At 42.8% G+C, this 18,316-nt stretch overlaps 1 protein-coding gene across 2 annotated transcripts in view; it reads left to right on the top strand.

The window, feature by feature from the left end:
* Window positions 1-9,359: 9,359 nt before the first annotated feature.
* The window catches only part of LOC308334778 (uncharacterized protein), a 52,169-nt gene continuing 43,212 nt past the window's right edge, over window positions 9,360-18,316 (top strand). For both annotated transcript variants that reach the window (XR_013965923.1, XM_080791598.1), the window contains exon 1: window positions 9,360-10,037. The gene's annotated coding sequence lies outside the window, so the exon portion shown is untranslated. The remainder of the gene's footprint in view (window positions 10,038-18,316) is intronic.

Raw genomic sequence — 18,316 nt, 5'->3', positions numbered from 1 at the left:
GAGCTTTTGCACAAAATAACACCTGGACCTCTTTGGTGGGGACGTAACAACTACAATGAAAGGTAAGAAAGCCTTTTAGTATGGAATTCTCCTTTAATGACTGTTGGTAGGGCATTCCACATTTTGGTGGCATAGGAGCGAAAATAATTTAGTCATGGTTTGTTGCACTCCCTCTGGTGTTGTGGGTGTGGACTTCGTTTACATTAAGGAAGTATTTAGACAGGTACATGGGTATCTTGGTGGTGTATCGAATCTTGTGGACCAGGCCCATTGCAAGATGCTGTACTCTGTCGTCGACCCTAAGCCATCCCAGCCTGTCAAAATGGGCAGGGGTGAGGTGGGTTTGGGGGGTGAGGCCAAGTAGGAGCCTGACCAGTTTGTTTTGGGAGGTCTGGAGCCTTGTTTTAAGGGCCTTTGAGGTGCTGTGGTACCAAGAGGTGCATGCATAGTCAAAGAAACATTGTACGAGGGCTCCTGTTAAGGTCTTCAAGGTGTTTTTGTTGACCAGTGAGGAGATCCTGTAAAGGAATCTTGTTCTTTGATTGACTTTTTTGATTACGTTGGTGGCCATTTTATCACCGGAAAGATTGGCCTCCAGGATGGAACTTAGGTAGGTACTTTCATCTTTTCGTGTGATAATATTGTCACCCACTCTAACCAAGAAGCCATCTGCCTTGCTGAGATTAATATTTGAATGGATTCAGTTTTTCCCAGGTGTAAAGATAGTTTGTTATCAGCGAGCCAGGTGCAGATAATAATCATGATAAAATGGCATGATTTTTTCTACTCAGTCTGTGTCTCATAGGAGGGCTGTGGGCAGTTTAGAAACCGTCTTCCAGTGACATCATCATTAGGCAGATTATTTTTTAAACAAGGTTTTTTTTACAGAGATGTTTAGATTTCCATTATCGTGAGAACGATGACTTCCATTTTCGCATTGCAACTTTCCAGGACTAGAAAGCCTGCAGTTTCTATTAACTTGTATTCCCCATCGATGATGTCACTGGAAGGCTGTTTCTGAACTGCCCACAGCCCTCCTACTGTATATGAGACACAGACAGAGTAGAAAGAAATTGTGCCATTCTTTTTCATGATTATTAGTGAGGTTGAAAAGTGGTGAAGTGGTCCTTTAAGCGGGTCATGTTTGGAATTGCAACAGCTGAAATCATATCAGCATTCTGATATTAACCATGTGGTCCGCATTAAGTGAAGGCGGGGGCCGCATGTGGCCCCCAGGCCACCAGTTACCAACCCCTGCTGTATAGGCTATACCGATGGGCTCCATTTGAAAAGATAGTATATGCCCCCCCCCCCCATCAGCCAGATGGAATCTTATCATTATGTTGTTATTAATTACCATAAACAAAACATCCAAGTCCATAGACTTGGCTGGCATAAATTATATCCAATGTTACCCTAAACAAACATTAAATTCCATAGCATTTTGCTGGGACAGGAAATGTATATAGTTCTAATAAGTAGGCTCTCGGCAAACATTAAAAGTCCATAGACTTGGCTGGCCTATATGATATGAGTCTGACGGAAAGCCATGCATTGGAGGGGCTAACAAACCCTCTCAAAAACCCACTGACTTGAGGTGGAACCGCATGCCCACCATCAGGCCTGAAGAAAGAACTACTGCTGCGATTACACCATAGACCGTGATTACACTAACTGGCCACTGGAGGGCAGCAATTCATTTCGTATGGGGAAAAGAATAACTTCAGTGTTCCAGGACACCAATGGGGGATAATTCATGTACATTTTTTACTAACGCTATTATCTCAACATGACAGTAATAGTCTAGACAGTCATTTAGTGTGTGTGTGTGTGTGTGTGTGTGTGTGTGTGTGTGTGTGTGTGTGTGTGTGTGTGTGTGTGTGTGTGTGTGTGTGTGTGTGTGTGTGTGTGTGTGACATGTGTGCAAACACAAACTTTGTCCTAACACAAACATTAAATGCCATTGACAATGTTTTAATGGCCAAGTTTTGAGTGTTTGTATAAACACCAACACAAACGTAAGAAACATTGAAGACGAATTGAGGACGCAAATTGTGATTTACCGGAATGAGATGATGGATGATGATGATGATGATGATGTACGATGATAAGAGCGCCCCTCACTTCACAGTTCACACACCGTCACAGGTGTGTTTTTTTTGCTGACGCGTTGAGGATTTGTCTAGCAAGTTCTATCATTTATGAACACGCGCGCGCGCACACGCACACACGCACACACACACACACACACACACACAGGACACTATTAAACTGCGGATCCGTCCGTCCGTCCATATCACTATTTAATAACAACCACCTCCCCCTCCCCGAAACTACCTGACCTTAAAGTTGGCCTGCAATAGATGAGTAAACAAGCCTGATCCCCCCCCCCACCTGTCCTGCTAGCTGTTCACTAATGCTGACCAGATGTGGACATTAATGAAGTAACTATACATTTAGGCCTATACTGGAGTAGTTTTATTATCATTTAAATGTCATCAAGCTGATGCATTTCACTCTATAGCCATACATTTCAAGTAGAGGTATTACTTTTATATATATAGGCTACTTTTGACTTTGACTCCACTAGTCCACTGCATTTCTACTAGGAAGGCACCAAAATGTACAAAATAATCACACCTGTGTGAAGTGAGGGGCGATAATATATTAAAGTCTAACTCATGTTGATTAGGTGATGTAATGGTGATGTAGAATAAACGGTGCCAACACAAATATTAAATGCCATTAACAATAAAGAGACAATATGACGTAATGAGGGACAATTTGACGTAAATTCTCCCATCATTGTCAATGGCATTTTTAAAACAAACATTGAACTAAAAACAAACATTAAACCTGTATATCAAAAACACACTTCCGCTATACTTTCACTTTGAAAAACCACACCCTACCCTATCATCATACATCATCATACATCATCACATTCCGGACAATCCTCACTTTTGTCTTCAATGTTTGTGTTTACACAAACCCTCAAAGCTGGACAAAAAAAGTGTTAAAAAAAATAAAAAATTGTAGGCCTACTTTTGAATACTCGAGTTACACGAGAACACGAGTACATATTTTGATTCTGACTGATTCTGAGCTCTCTGTTGGAACTGTTGCCCCCGCGACCCGACTCTGGATAAGCGGTTGAAGATGAATGGATGGGTGGATGGGTGGATGGATGGATGGGTGGATGGGTGGATGGATGATTCTGACCAGATACTGTGGAACGCTGAGAGAGTATATGTGGGAACTGTGGGAAACCACAGACTGTGGAACACATCATGAATCACCACCATCACAATGCGGAGTCATCAGCACTACAGAACTGTATGACAATCAATCAATATTACTTCTTGGCTGACGATGTCCCAACAACCATGTGTGTTTATTTTATTTTAATACCATGCAGTGGTTCTCAAATACTTTCTGGTCAAGGTCATGCATTTGGCCAACGGACCGACAGCTGAAGATTTCACCCTCAGGCAGGGATCCCACAGAAGAGACGATTTGTGTAAAAAATAAAGTGTGTAATACTTTACATTTTTTACATTTCTTTCCCCAAACATAGCAGCATAATATAAAGTATAGGCTACAGGCTTTATAGGCTACACAGTCTACAATTCTACATCATCATATTAGTATAGTCTACATTACTTGTTAATATTTTTCAAGGGTTTGGCAATTACAACATTATTATGAAGTATTTTCTTTTTATTATTACAATTAATAATATTAAAAAATAGTTTTGAAACCAGCAGCAATGTGTTCATCTTGCACTGATGAACATTATGGTTGTTTAAAAAAAAAGGGGGGGGATTAAAAGAGTAATTTACAGAGCTACTGATGTTTTTCTGCATGGCCAGTCTAAGTGATGTCTGTGGACGGAAAATTAATTTGACATTCAAATCCACTGTGCACACGACACGCCCGCTCACACACATCCCCACAGACACAACTGGACCAACACATACATTAACATTATGGAACATATCATGCCACAAGCTAATGGCAGATACAGTGTAACATTGCCAGATACAGTGTAACATGGAGGGAATTAGCATCTCACATATTACACAGTATGTCGGCAGTGGATCAGGGGTAGAGTGGCCGCGGTGTTCGATCGCAGGCTCCCCCTTAAAGGACCACTTCACCACTTTTCAACCTATCTTCATATATAATAGGTCCTCACTAATAATCATGAAAGAATTCCGATTTTTAGGAGGGCTGTGGGCAGTTCAGAAACCGTCTTCCAGTGACATCATGTGACATCATGTGACATTCCAGTGACATCTTGTTTAGCTCATGCTGAGCTAAACATGTGTTTTAATTATTACTTTTTTTTGTGGCTTTTGCCGTTATTTATTTTATGGAGGGACAGACAGTAGGCTGACAGTAAATGTGGAGAGAGATGGAGGGGCGGGGGAGACATGCAGTAAAGGCCTTCGGGATCGGGAGTCGAACCCACGGCACACTGCCAGACTGGATTACCATAGCCAAGGTGCCTGGACCGCTGAGCCACGGCCCAGGCCATGTGTTTTAATTTTGAAGTTATTTATATTTAAACAAGATGAAGGAAGTCTCCACTCGGATCCCAGCACACAGTGACAGGCCTCCATGTTTACGCACGACAGACAGACAGAATATTCTGTACACTGCAGTGTTTTTGAGTGGTGCAACCACTCCAAGGAACAGCTTTGTCCGTGTTCACCTATAGTGTTCACCTATGGGACTATGAGCACCATATAATGAGTACCAGTAGGGGCGCTGTTTGCCAGAAACAGAGAGAGATACAGTGCTGCACTGTTGCCTGCTAATGGTCTCCTCATTTGACCAGGTCACATGGTAACCTAACTTTTAAAAGCATCAAAGCTTTCTGGTGTGAATGTCACCTTATTTTGATCATAAGACCCAATTACTGAATGTCATGTCTCCAGGAGTATATGTTTGACACTTATTTACTAATATGGCACAACGTGTATGGCACATTAGGAGTCCAACAAGTACTAGTGGTTCTCAAATGTTTTATTTGCAAGGACCCCCCCTAACTCTGAGAGCGTACAAATGGAACCACATGGGTCCATTTGAAGACAGACTTTATGAGTTATACCTGTTATGGTCATTTTGACAAAAATGTCCACCACAACAAGCCAACATTGCGATGACAGCCTGGTTCTTATTCTTAAGCCCATGTGCAATATGGAATGCACTTCCCATCACAGTCAGAACTGCAGCCTCACTCCCAATCTTCCGCCGTAGTCTGAAAACCCACCTTTTTCAGACTCCACCGTATGGCCCGTAGCTGAGTCAAGTTGGGTATAGGACCCAAACTCACAGGTGAGTGTCATCAGGCATCTGCAGGCTAATGACAGAATGGAGACAGGTGTGTAACAGGGGGTGAGGTGAGACAAGACAGGCAACAACTATAGGCAAAACAGGAAACACTATAAGACAACACTACAAAATAAGGGTAAACGGTTCACAGTAAGATCATGACAGTAGCACTTGTCCTACCCTCCCAGATAGCACTTTTGGTAGAATATATATATATATATTCTTAGCTCTTAGCTTACGCATGTTTCATGATAACTACTTTTTATGTATGTGATGTATTGCCATGTTTTAAATGCCTATGAATTGTAAATTGCAATCCAACCCTTGATGCTGAGTGCCAAGCAGGGAGGCCCATTCCTCGATTCTTCGGTATCGGTATGATGGATCGGTGGAACCGCACGTGGTTGGGCCGCCCCATCTGACGCGAACGCTTTTGACATTTTCAAGTAGCCTGATATATATAGGCCTCTGATCCAGAAACGGATCTACAAGCGCGTAGCGCGCCACCGAGTGGCGCGCTACGAGCTTGTAGGTCTGCTATTTTTGAAAAGTCATTAAATGTGATGCACATCTTTGAATATAGATTTCAGAGCGAACATTTTTAACTAAAATATTGGCTTCTGAGTGGGGGTCCCTGCATGGAACTACATATTTTGAGATGGGGGTCCGTGGCCCAATATAGAAATAATTATGGGGTCCTTAACATGAAAACGGTTGAGCACCTGCACTGACATATAGAAACATGGGTTTTTAGGATTTTGAAGCCTTTTTTTTATCGACTTCAGTCCAAAAGGTCTGTAGCTATAGGCTATACTATATACACACTTTGCTGTTCAAACCTGCATGGTTTCTGGATGACTGACTGCATGGGTCTTCACTGGCATGATGACACAGAATTGGATTAACAATGTTATATAATAATCATGTCACAATAACAAGAACACAGCTGCAGTCCCAAGCACGGTCACATACAGTACAGTACAGTAGCCTACCATCAAACCATGGAAAGGAAATCACTCGGACACAATGGGGCGCACGGCCTCACGCACGCACACACATTTATAACAGACAGAAACTAGTAGCCTACTATACAGACAGACAGACAGACAGACAGACAGACAGACAGACAGACAGACAATGTGAGCACAGAACATCATATATATAGGCCTACAGTAGGCTATGCCTATAATAGCTATATAGCCTAACTATGATGTCTATAATTCATAAATAGTGTAACAAATATTTAATAGACTGCTCTGCCCTTCTGGCTGGGTGCAGCATTAGCTTCTATTTTCCTTACAAGAGTGCAAGAGTGCACTGCACACGGCACACACACACACACGCACAGACACACACACACACACACACACACACACACACACACACACACACACACACACACACACCTGAAGCGATGTCATTGGGTCGCTAGAAAGCCAGTCAGTCAGCCAACCAGCCAGCCAGCCAGCCAGCCAACAAGTCAGCCAGCTAGCCAACCAGCCAGCCAGCCAGCCAGTTAGCTAGTCAGCCAGCCAACAAGTCAGCCAGCCAGCCAACAAGTCAGCCAGCCAATCAGCTAGCCAGCCAGCCAATCAGCTAGCCAGCCAGCCAGCCAAAAAGTCAGTCAGCCAGCCAGCCAGCCAGCCAGCCAGCCAGCATGTGGTCTATATGTTGGGGTCCAGTGTGGAGTGCTGTGGTCTTATCGGTGGTCATCTTGGTGGTTTCTGTGGTCTACGTGTCGTCGGTCGGAGCGCAGGTAAACTGATCTTTTATATTTTTTAGGGCCGGGACTTTAACGCGTTAATCGAGATTAACTACAGAAAAATCTATCGCGATTAATTACAGATAAATTAATCGCACCTTTTTGTTTCCCCCGTAATAAAGTTGTTTTTATTTGTTTTCTCATGCCCAGCCATGTAAAGCACATTTGAGTATTCATAGACACACTGAAGACACTTTATACAGGCACTTGCTGCCTATATATATCACCTGCCTATATATCACTGTTGGGATAAAACACATTTTTCTAAGGAGTTGTGTGCACTGGAAATAATAAAAAGTCCCCTCCATGCTGTGTTGTCTAGAGAACTGAAGGTCTGTAAAAACAGTAACATTATGAAGTACATTTTTGTGATGTCACTGAGATGTACTTCATAATGTTACTGATTCTTTTTTCAGACCTCCAGTTCTATAGGCAACACAGGCAACAACTCTAAGGTATATTAATGACAGTAAAATGTTGAAAATAATCCCGTAGTCACTATTCACTGGGATACCAAAAACATTTGAAAAAAAAAAAAGGTTTCTCACTGTTCTCGGGTTAAATATTGATATGCGATTAATCAAGATTAATTAACTACAAAGCCTCTGATTAATTAGATTTTTTTTTTAAGAGGAGACTGTGGGGTGGTAGAGGACATCTCCCCGGACGCGTGGGTATGTCCAGATAGTTGCCTCGCGGAGCCGTCTTTTGTCCAGTGTCCAGTCTGGGTCCGGAAACGGTACATTTTTTTGCATTGACCCCATTAGAAGCTCTGCTGCTGTGAATTTTACACCTCTCCCGCTTAGCGGAGACTGGGGTGTGGTACAGGACATCTCCCTGAACGCGTGGGTGTGTCCAGATAGTTGCCTCGCGGAGGCCTCTTTGTCCAGTGTCCATTCTGTGTCTGGAAACGGCACTTTTTTGAGTGTTGACCCCAATAGAAGCTCTGCTGCTCTGAATTTTACACCTCTCCCGCTTAGCGGAGACTGTGGGGTGGTAGAGGACATCTCCCCGGACGCGTGGGTATGTCCAGATAGTTGCCTCGCGGAGCCGTCTTTTGTCCAGTGTCCAGTCTGGGTCCGGAAACGGTATTTTTTTTTGCATTGACCCCAGTAGAAGCTCTGCTGCTCTGAATTTTACACCTCTCCCGCTTAGCGGAGACTGTGGGGTGGTAGAGGACATCTCCCCGGACGCGTGGGTATGTCCAGATAGTTGCCTCGCGGAGCCGTCTTTTGTCCAGTGTCCAGTCTGGGTCCGGAAACGGTACATTTTTTTGCATTGACCCCATTAGAAGCTCTGCTGCTGTGAATTTTACACCTCTCCCGCTTAGCGGAGACTGGGGTGTGGTACAGGACATCTCCCTGAACGCGTGGGTGTGTCCAGATAGTTGCCTCGCGGAGGCCTCTTTGTCCAGTGTCCATTCTGTGTCTGGAAACGGCACTTTTTTGAGTGTTGACCCCAATAGAAGCTCTGCTGCTCTGAATTTTACACCTCTCCCGCTTAGCGGAGACTGTGGGGTGGTAGAGGACATCTCCCCGGACGCGTGGGTATGTCCAGATAGTTGCCTCGCGGAGCCGTCTTTTGTCCAGTGTCCAGTCTGGGTCCGGAAACGGTATTTTTTTTTGCATTGACCCCAGTAGAAGCTCTGCTGCTCTGAATTTTACACCTCTCCCGCTTAGCGGAGACTGTGGGGTGGTAGAGGACATCTCCCCGGACGCGTGGGTATGTCCAGATAGTTGCCTCGCGGAGCCGTCTTTTGTCCAGTGTCCACTTTATAAAGTCCATGCACTCCAGTGATGAGCATTTATGCATTTAGATGACTTTATTATTACTATTATTATTATTTAATTACTTATTTTTACACAGAAACATAATGTGTGTCTTCTAGCATCATATAGCATCATTTAAATGCTTAATTTGTAGTTTTAATGTGCAAATGAAACTTTTTTTTCATACTCTAGAGGGTACTCTTATTTTGAAGAGATCGTCCACCGGAAGTCTTAAAACTGTTCATTAGATCTGTTCACTAGACGCTGCCGCGAACGGCCATCGAGGGCTTCCCCGGGCGGCCACACACACACACACACACACACACACACACACACACACACACACACACGCGAAATAGGTCTTCCCCCAAGCATGCATGAAGCAGCAGTGCGGGCACGCGCATTCACGAGCAGTTGGGGGGGGGGGTTGGGGGGGGAGAGACAGAGAGAGAGAGAGAGAGAGAGAGAGAGAGAGAGAGATAGCCTTGTCGCTTCCGGGGCTTCAGTTGAGTTGACAGAGAGAGAGAGAGTCGAACAGCAGCAACTCAACACATGTATGTCAACATGGAGCTACAGCTCTCTCTGTAGTAGAAACTACGAGACATTCTTAAAGTAAAGAACGCAACGCGGACGGGACGACTGTCTAGTCTGGCATTTTATTATAGTCTAGTCGACTCTCCTTTTCTGACGAAGAGAAGAAGATCTGCGGCGGAGGATCAGAAACGACTCGAGCAGCAGCAGCAGCAACTAAACCACTACACCAGAAGTCACAACATTTTGACATATTTTTTTTTCCTTTTTTTTGCGGGAGAGGAGAAGAAAACTTTTTTTTAATTGTAGGACCTCCAGAACTTTTTTTTTTACACAGCGGGAGAATTATTACCTTTAAAAAAAAAAAAAAAACAACAACATCACAGGAATAATAAGAATATCGGCTAGTTATTGTCAGTTGGAAGAAGCTAGGAGGCGTGGACACAATACTAGTGCGTGTGTGTGTGTGTGTGTGTGTGTGTGTGTGTGTGTGCGCGCGATACACATGCTCACACACAGATGTTTGAAAGATCAGACAGACTTCTTCTTATCATGGATTCAAATCAATAATAAAGACACTATCTGAGGAGGAGCAGACATATAGCAGCTACACACTCACACACTCAGTCCTGCAGGTAAGAGATACTCTTTTATTACTACTAATTTATTTTATATACACTAAAAGTGCTATATGCCTAAAATATCAGACCTACAAGCTTACAATGCGTCGCGAATGCGACGCAATGTATGCTTGTAGATCTGCTCTTTTTTCGGGGGGTGTGGGGGCTTTAAAACATGCAAAGGATGTTGTATAAAGTCTTTAAAACAAGCAGAGAGTGTTGCAAAGTATACAGTCGGAGTCTTTTGTTTTCAAACATCCCAAAAATGTCGACCCAAGAACTCTTGACGTCATCCCTTACTACTAGCGTGAGCTTTTATATGGTCGGCGTTTCAAACTCAAAGTCAAACCTTCACATGCCTATAAACAGTCTAGTCTAGACCAGCTGGTGTTGTTTGCTTTGCTGAAAAGGAGTTGATCTGACAGGCTAACCGCATTTAAGCCACAAACCACGCTTATTGTTGGCCTTGTGGATGGAGTAGGCCTATTACTTATAAATTAATTGGGCTTAATATAAATGTCCTTTTGTAGGCCTATATTTGTGGTATATTACTTGTGCTGTATGTGCTTTGATTGATTGAAATATTTATTAACAGTTTGCAGAATTACAGTATACATTTCAAGCACAGCTCAATACAAAGACTGTGAGTGGACGAACCAACAAAGCATTACACTTGTTTACAACAGGGTCCACCTTGTTCAATTCATCAAAACATTTAGAGACGTACAAATAGACACTTCTATATAGCCAAAGAACAGAACAGGAATTCATTATAATGGAGGTAAAAAGGGAAAATAAATTATACAGTGAGGGGAAAAAGGGGTGTTGTTTACAAGAGGGTCCACCTTGTTCAATTCATGAAAACATTTAGAGACGTACAAATAGACACTTCTATATAGCCAAGGAACAGAACAGGAATTCATCATACAATAGGCCTAGAAGATTGCAATAGGCCTAATATATTATACACGTTGATATTAATTGGCTGTATTTTGTATTCTTTATCTATAATTTGCTGTAGGCCTACACTTGAGACCATGACTGTAGCTGTTGTTATTGCTATTGCTGAAAGTGTTAAATGACACAGTTCAGTGGCTACGTCATCATACACATAATGTTTCACAATAATATGCCTAGTTCAGTTGCCTACGGAGACATAATAATACCTGTAGCATACCATCATCATCAAAACTAGGCTACACATTGGATATAAAACCGCTGTGTGTGTGTGTGTGTGTGTGTGTGTGTGTGTCACAATAACACACAATGTTAGCAGCAGTTACATTGTGCACCACACAGATACAGGTGGTGTTGATGGTGATAACGATGATAATAGTGGTCATTATGTTGATGAATTCCAGGTGGTGGTGATGCACTGCCGGCCATCATAATACTGAATGCAGTGGCGTAGTTCAGTGGTTCCCAAACTTTTTCATGCCAAATTGACACTTTTCAGCCCCGCGGGCGCGGACCCCCCATTAGAAGAGATTTAAATGGCATTTCTGTCTCTGGGACGCCAATTTATATTGTAAAATCAATGTCAATTAAACTCTGAGAGTCGGGACATCCCTAATCATCACACATCATCTCATTCCGGCCAATCACAATTTGTGTCCTCAGCTCCTCACCTTATTCGTCATCAATGTTTGTGTCGCGCAATGTTTCAAAACTAGCCATTCATTGTCAATGGTGTTTAATGTTTGTGTTTGGACAAAAATTGGGCTACACACACACACACACACATGACGGAAATTGACTTTGTCAATTATTTTTTAATTTTAGTTTATTTGATATATCATTGTCCTGTTATGTCATGTTCATGTCTAATGTCCTGCTGCTGTTTGCATGTTCTGTGTGCAGGACCCCAGGAAGATTAGCTGATGCATATAGCACCAGCTAATGGGGATCTATAATGAAACTCTATAGACAAAACAAACTTATTTTAGGAGGTGGAAACAAGCCCAAAAGCATCGGCTATATGGGCTGGGCGTCCCCCCGGGCCAGCTCAACGAGTTAACACAGAGGTTTTCAACCTTTTTCATATCGAGGTCCCATTATATATTCGGCATTTGAGCCACGGAACCACCAATTTGATGACATTTAGCCTCTCAGACCCAAAACTAAAAAGAATAATGTTGTTGTCGTTATTGGTTTACAGTTTTGGACACAATTCCATGCTGTATTGGTGTTGGTACCATTAGGAGAGATGACGTTGATCAAAATAAAAATGTGTCTTACATTCTATAATTGTTGGAAATTAATTTAATTTAACTCAAGAGTTCAAGATCTACAGTTTAATGGTTCAATTGGTTTTCCAACTCTCACACACAGACACACACACACACACACGCACACACACACGCGCACAACTCCCACTCCATGGCCGTTGCTTGGAAACAAACTCTCTCCAAAAACTTTCGCAGTATTCGTCACCATGGCGATGTCTGTATAGCCGACACTATAAAGCCCGGTGTACAGTACAGTAAGTACTGTATAAAGCCCGGTGTACAGTATATGTACTGTATTACCTCGTCGTCCGGCGGTATCGCTCGCGCATTCGTGAGCTTGTCGATGGGCTGTTTTCTGACACGCAACGTCGTCTAGTATCGGTGCCAGACTGAGCATCGTCTGTTCTGTAAGGATATGCTTGAAAGGGGACCGACTGGTGGAACTCCTTTTCGTGTTTCGTACTGTATGTTATTATACTTTATCTATTGAAAAATAGCAGATCTACACAAGCTTGTAGCGCGGCACCGAGTGCCGCGCTACGAGCTTGTATAGGTCTGCTATTTATTTGAAAAATCGTGAAGATGTGATGGATATCTTTGAATATATTCTTTCAGAGAGAGTTTTTTTTTTAATCTCAAATCTTTGCTTCTGGAGGGGGGGGGGGGGGTCCCTGGAACTGCATATTTTCAGATGGGGGGGGGGGGGGGTCGGCGGCTAAATACAGCTAATTCTGTGGCTCCTTGACATGAAATATAATAGTTTGAGAACCACTGACGTATAGAAACATATAGGGTTTTTTCAGAAAACTGTCAGGATTTAGAAGACATTTGTAGAATCACCCTCAGGGCCTAAGTTATCCTGCCTTTATTACTTTGTAGTACAACACGCCATGGCATATATAGAGAGACAGGAAGCAGGGGGAAAGGGATGTGACGCACAACAAAGGTTCACCGGGGTCGGGAATTGCATTAGAAACCTGTATACGGAATGCGCCTTAACTGCTATATAGGCCTGGCGGGCGAAATTAGCCACGTTTCCTAATAGTTTTGCAGTCTTTCTCTTTTGTCCATCTCATTGTCTGCATGTCCCGTTCAGCTAGGAGACTAGCGTATGATCCCCACGTACGTATGTCCTTTATCGACGGAGTGCCGTGACCGTGATCTCCTCCCTTTCCTAAAACACGATCATCGGGTATTACGATTTATATATACTCGGAGGAAGATTTATTTTTAAAAAGTCTGATCGGAAAAAGGTCACCGGTTCGACTCTCTCGGGCCTTCTCCCGAGACACCCGCACGTGTCGAAGTGTTCCTTGAGCAAGACGCGCAACCCCCCCCTGGCTGAAAGCTATATATTTTATACCCCCCCCCCCCCCTGGTGCAGCTCATCGAAAGCCATCTGAGCATGCAGCCTTCAGCTGGGTGAAGATTCAAGGAGCCGTGAAAGTATACGTTCACCTCAGAAAATAAATACTCTTGTCTCTTTCCGGCTTTCTCTCCCAGCATTCCGCGCTCTCTCTCTCTCTCTCTCTCTCTCTCTCTCTCTCTCTCTCTCTCTCTCTCTCTCTCCCTCCACCTCTCTCTGCCTCCGACAGGAATGCTATACCGTAGCGTTTCATTTATTTTTAGACTGAAAATCCACCTCAACCAATTTAACCAAACAAAGGCTCGTAGCCACCGAGTGGCGCGCTACGAGCTTGTAGGTCTTCTATTTTTAAATAGCTAAAGCATAACGTAATGCTATAACACCAAAAAGGGGGTTCCCGGGCCTAAAATGGGTTAGACCTGAGGACGATTCTACACAAAATGTTCTTCTAAAATCAGAAAAGACGGTTTTCTGAAAAACCCTACGTTTCTATGTCGGTGGTTTTTCAAACTATTTCACGTCAAGGAACCCCCAAAAATGTATAGTTGGCTGCTGACCCCCCCCATCTGAAAATATGTAGTTCCAACTTCCAGGGACCTTCCAAGAGGCAAATATTTGACTGAAAAGAATATACTCAAAGATTTGCCCCACCTGCAGACCTATATATACAAGCTCGTAGCGCGACACGCCGCGCTATGAGCTTGTAGATCTGCTATTTTTCAATAGCTAAAGTATAACATAATGCTTATAAAGGTATACCGTATCTTCAGTGATTTCACTTAATTCAAATATCACTTATTTTTTTTGTTTTGTTGTGATAATCCGCCCTACTATAGAGTGTGCTGACCATATAAGGAGTTCCTGTGTGCTGTTGGCCTGTGACGCGTGTCACTCCACTGTAGTGCGTGCATTTGCACATCTTGTTTACCGGGGAGGACCGGAGGTTTTTTTTTCTCCAAATCACCCAAATCACTGAATGCTCCTTTTAAAAAACACCACAAGGGGTTAATTCCCGCCCCCCAAAAATGGGTTAAGAAGCCATTGAGACCTAGATTCTATAGTTTTCTTTAACCCATTCTGACCTGAGATCAGATTCATACGAGGTTTCCACTAGGACACACACTGGTCTGATTAATCCATTCTGACCTGAGATCAGATTCTAGAAAAATGTCAGTCGTTCTTCGATTTTTCAAAAATAGCAGACCTACAAGCTCGTAGAGCTTGTAGATCTGCTATTTTTTAATAGCTAAAGCATGACATGCTGCTAACACCGAAATGGGTTCCCGTTCAGAATGGGTTAAAAAACTGTTTCTATATCGGTGCTTCTCAAACTATTTCACGTCGGACGAGGACCTCGAAAGTTCTATGTGTTTGGGCCGGCGACCTGCCAGTCTGAAAATGCTCCAAGGTGCTGTGAAAGAATATACAGTATATTCAAATATTTGTGCCACATTTTCACGATTTTTCCCAAAAAAATCAGTTTGCATGTTCTCCCCGTGTCCCCCATAGGGTAGGTATACCCTCACAAAAAACATGCAGTAATCCTGGTGTCTAAACTGCCTCCCCCTGGCCAGCCGGGGCGCCTGATGGAGGGGAAAGGAACTGGTTGGAATAATGTGTTCCATCCACGCACTATGTCCAACCAGGGAAACTCCCCCCCCTGTCAGGTGTAAAGGAGCAACTTGGACACTCGGGCATGAAGGAAGCATGAGTTCAAGTCCGTTGCTCTCCCCAGGTTGGCGGAGGGTGTGTAGAGCCCAGGATCACATTAGATAATTGACACGGGGGTGAAAAATGGGTTACGAAATCGTGGGATAAAAAAAAAGAAAAAAGAAAAGACTCTCCCCGTGGTCTCATCTATACTCAGTCTTATATGTGAACACCCCAGACAGTTTTTAACCCATTCTGATCGGGAACCCGTTTTGGTGTCAGCATCATGTTATGCTTTAGCTATTGAAAAATAGCAGATCTACAAACTCATAGCGCGCCACCGAGTGGCACGCTACGAGCTTGTAGGTCTGCTATTTTTGAAAAATCGAAGAGCGACTGACATTTTTTAGAATCTGATCTCAGGTCAGAATGGGTTCATCAGACCAGTGTGTGTCCAGTGGAAACCTCGTATGAATCTGATCTCAGGTCAGAATGGGTTAATTTGATTGATTCGGTATTTAGAGTTTAGCTGCCCCGTCCCCTTTCCTATACTAACCCATTGTAACTCCATTTGAACCATTATAGATTCATCGAAAACACAGACCTTTTTTTTATGGTGACTGATATTGTTCTTCTAATACTGAGGATCGAAGTGTGTGTGTGTGTGTGTGTGTGTGTGTGTGTGTCAGTGTTGTTTTCGTCGACTAAAACTAAGACGAAAAATGTTCGTCGACTACCTTTTTTCACTGACTAAAACTAAACAAAAACTAAATAAAAACGAATCTATGATGACTAAAACTAAGACTAAATATACTGACAATTTCGTCAACAAATAAAAACTAGACTAAAATGTTAGGAAGGGACTAGTGGACAAGAGATCCAGTTTTATGCTGGGTTGCTTGATGAAATTAGCAGATATACAATCTCACAACGCGTCGCAGCGCGACGCGTTGTGAGATTGTATATCTGCTAATTTCATCATGCAACCAAAGTGTCAAATATGTCATTACAATGACATCAAAACACATTTTAGTCGACTAAATCTACAGTTGATTTAGTCGACTAAAATCGTATGACATTTAGTCGACTAAAACTAGACTAAACACTAGAACATTCCAGGTGACTAAAATGTGACTAAAACTAAGTGAAAGCTATTCAAGAGACTGAATGACTACAACTAAAATAGAAATTTGCTGCCAAAAACAACACTGGTGTGTGTGTGTGTGTGTGTGTGTGCGTGTGCGTGTGTGTGTGTGGTGTGCGTGTGCGCGCGTGTGTGCGCAGCTCTGGTACAGAGCCATCTGTTATTCAAATGATAATAAACATAAATAACAAAATCCGTTTTTTACTGGAACACGCCGTGCGCCGAGATGAGAGGAGAGTCATCCGTTCTGTGAACGACGCAGTGGTGTAAAGTGACTTAACCCATTCTGACCTGAGATCAGATTCATACGAGGTTTCCACTGGACACACACTGGTCTGATGAACCCATTCTGACCTGAGATCAGATTCTAAAAATGTCAGTCGTTCTTCGATTTTTCAAAAATAGCAGACCTACAAGCTCGTAGCACGCCACTCGGTGGCGCGCTATGAGCTTGTAGATCTGCTATTTTTCAATAGCTAAAGCATGAGATGATGCTAACACCAAAATGGGTTCCCGTTCAGAATGGGTTAAGTAGCCTATATTTACTTGAGTATACTGTACTTTAAGTACAATTTTGAGGTATTTGTATATACTTTACTTTGAGTGTTTCCAATTTCCAGTACTTTTACTTTTACTATACTCTGCTACATCTTTAGAGCCAAAATGTGTACTTTTACTCCACTACAAACTTTTTTGTACTAGTTACCATGGCGATTAAAATGTTGATTTGAAAACGTACATTAACCGCTTCAACCCTTATATATATATATACACACACACACACACACACACACATTTCGACCATTTGAAAATAGCCGATCTACAAGCTCACAGTGTCGCTATATGCGACGCATTGTGAGCTTGTAGATCGGCTATTTTCAAAAGATTTTGTACACATTTTGAACTCGCGAAACGGGGCCATTCTGTATTATGAGCACTTTTACTTTTAGTACTTTTAAGTACATTTTGATGCCGATACTTTTGTACTTTTTTTACTTGAGCACATTTTGAATACTTTTATACTTGTTGTAACGGAGGAGGAGTATATAGTTCTATATTGACTGTACACGAGACCGTCGAGAGCGCACATTCTTAACCCATTCTGACCTGAGATCAGATTCATACGAGGTTTCCACTGGACACACGCTGGTCTGATTAACCCATTCTGACCTGAGATCAGATTCTAAAAAATGTCAGTCGTTCTTTGATTTTTCAAAAATAGCAGACCTACAAGCTCGTATCGCGCCACTCGGTGACGCGATATGAGCTTGTAGATCTGCTATTTTTCAATAGGTAAAGCATAACATGATACTAACACCAAAATGGGTGCCCGGTCAGAATGGGTTAACGTTGTGTTTCCTCGTTAACCATAACATCTGCTGCGTTTGGGCTGTCACAACAGGCGCTGATTAATTCTCTTAACAGTGTAAACGCATTCCCACCATATAGTGTTCCCTTAACCCATTCTGATCGGGAACCCCTTTTGGTGTTTGGATCATGTTATGCTTTAGCTATTGAAAAATAGCAGACCTACAAGCTCGTAGCGCGCCACTGGGTGGCGCGCTACGAGCTTGTAGGTCTGCTATTTTTTTTTAAATCGAAGAACGACTGACATTTTTAGAATCTGATCTCAGGTCAGAATGGGTCAATCAGACCAGTGTGTTGTCCAGTGGAAACCTCGTATGAATCTGATCTCAGGTCAGAATGGGTTAACTTGGCGACGCCGTTTAGAACAAAAAAAAAAAGATTTATCAATCCAGCATACTATAGACGTCTGTGGATCAAGTTTAACCCATTTAGGGACTGAGGCCTTCTAAAAGCCTGACCTTTAAGATTTCTGAAAAACATCAAATATTTATAATCACACCCATGTGAAGTTACGGACACTCTTATCGTCGTACATCGC

This window comes from Protomyctophum bolini, assembly GCF_963924005.1.
Source record: "Protomyctophum bolini genome assembly, chromosome: 19".
Taxonomy (NCBI): Eukaryota; Metazoa; Chordata; class Actinopteri; order Myctophiformes; family Myctophidae; genus Protomyctophum; species Protomyctophum bolini.
The sequence above is the reverse complement of the archived record's forward strand: the minus strand, read 5'-3'. Positions and strand labels throughout refer to the sequence as shown.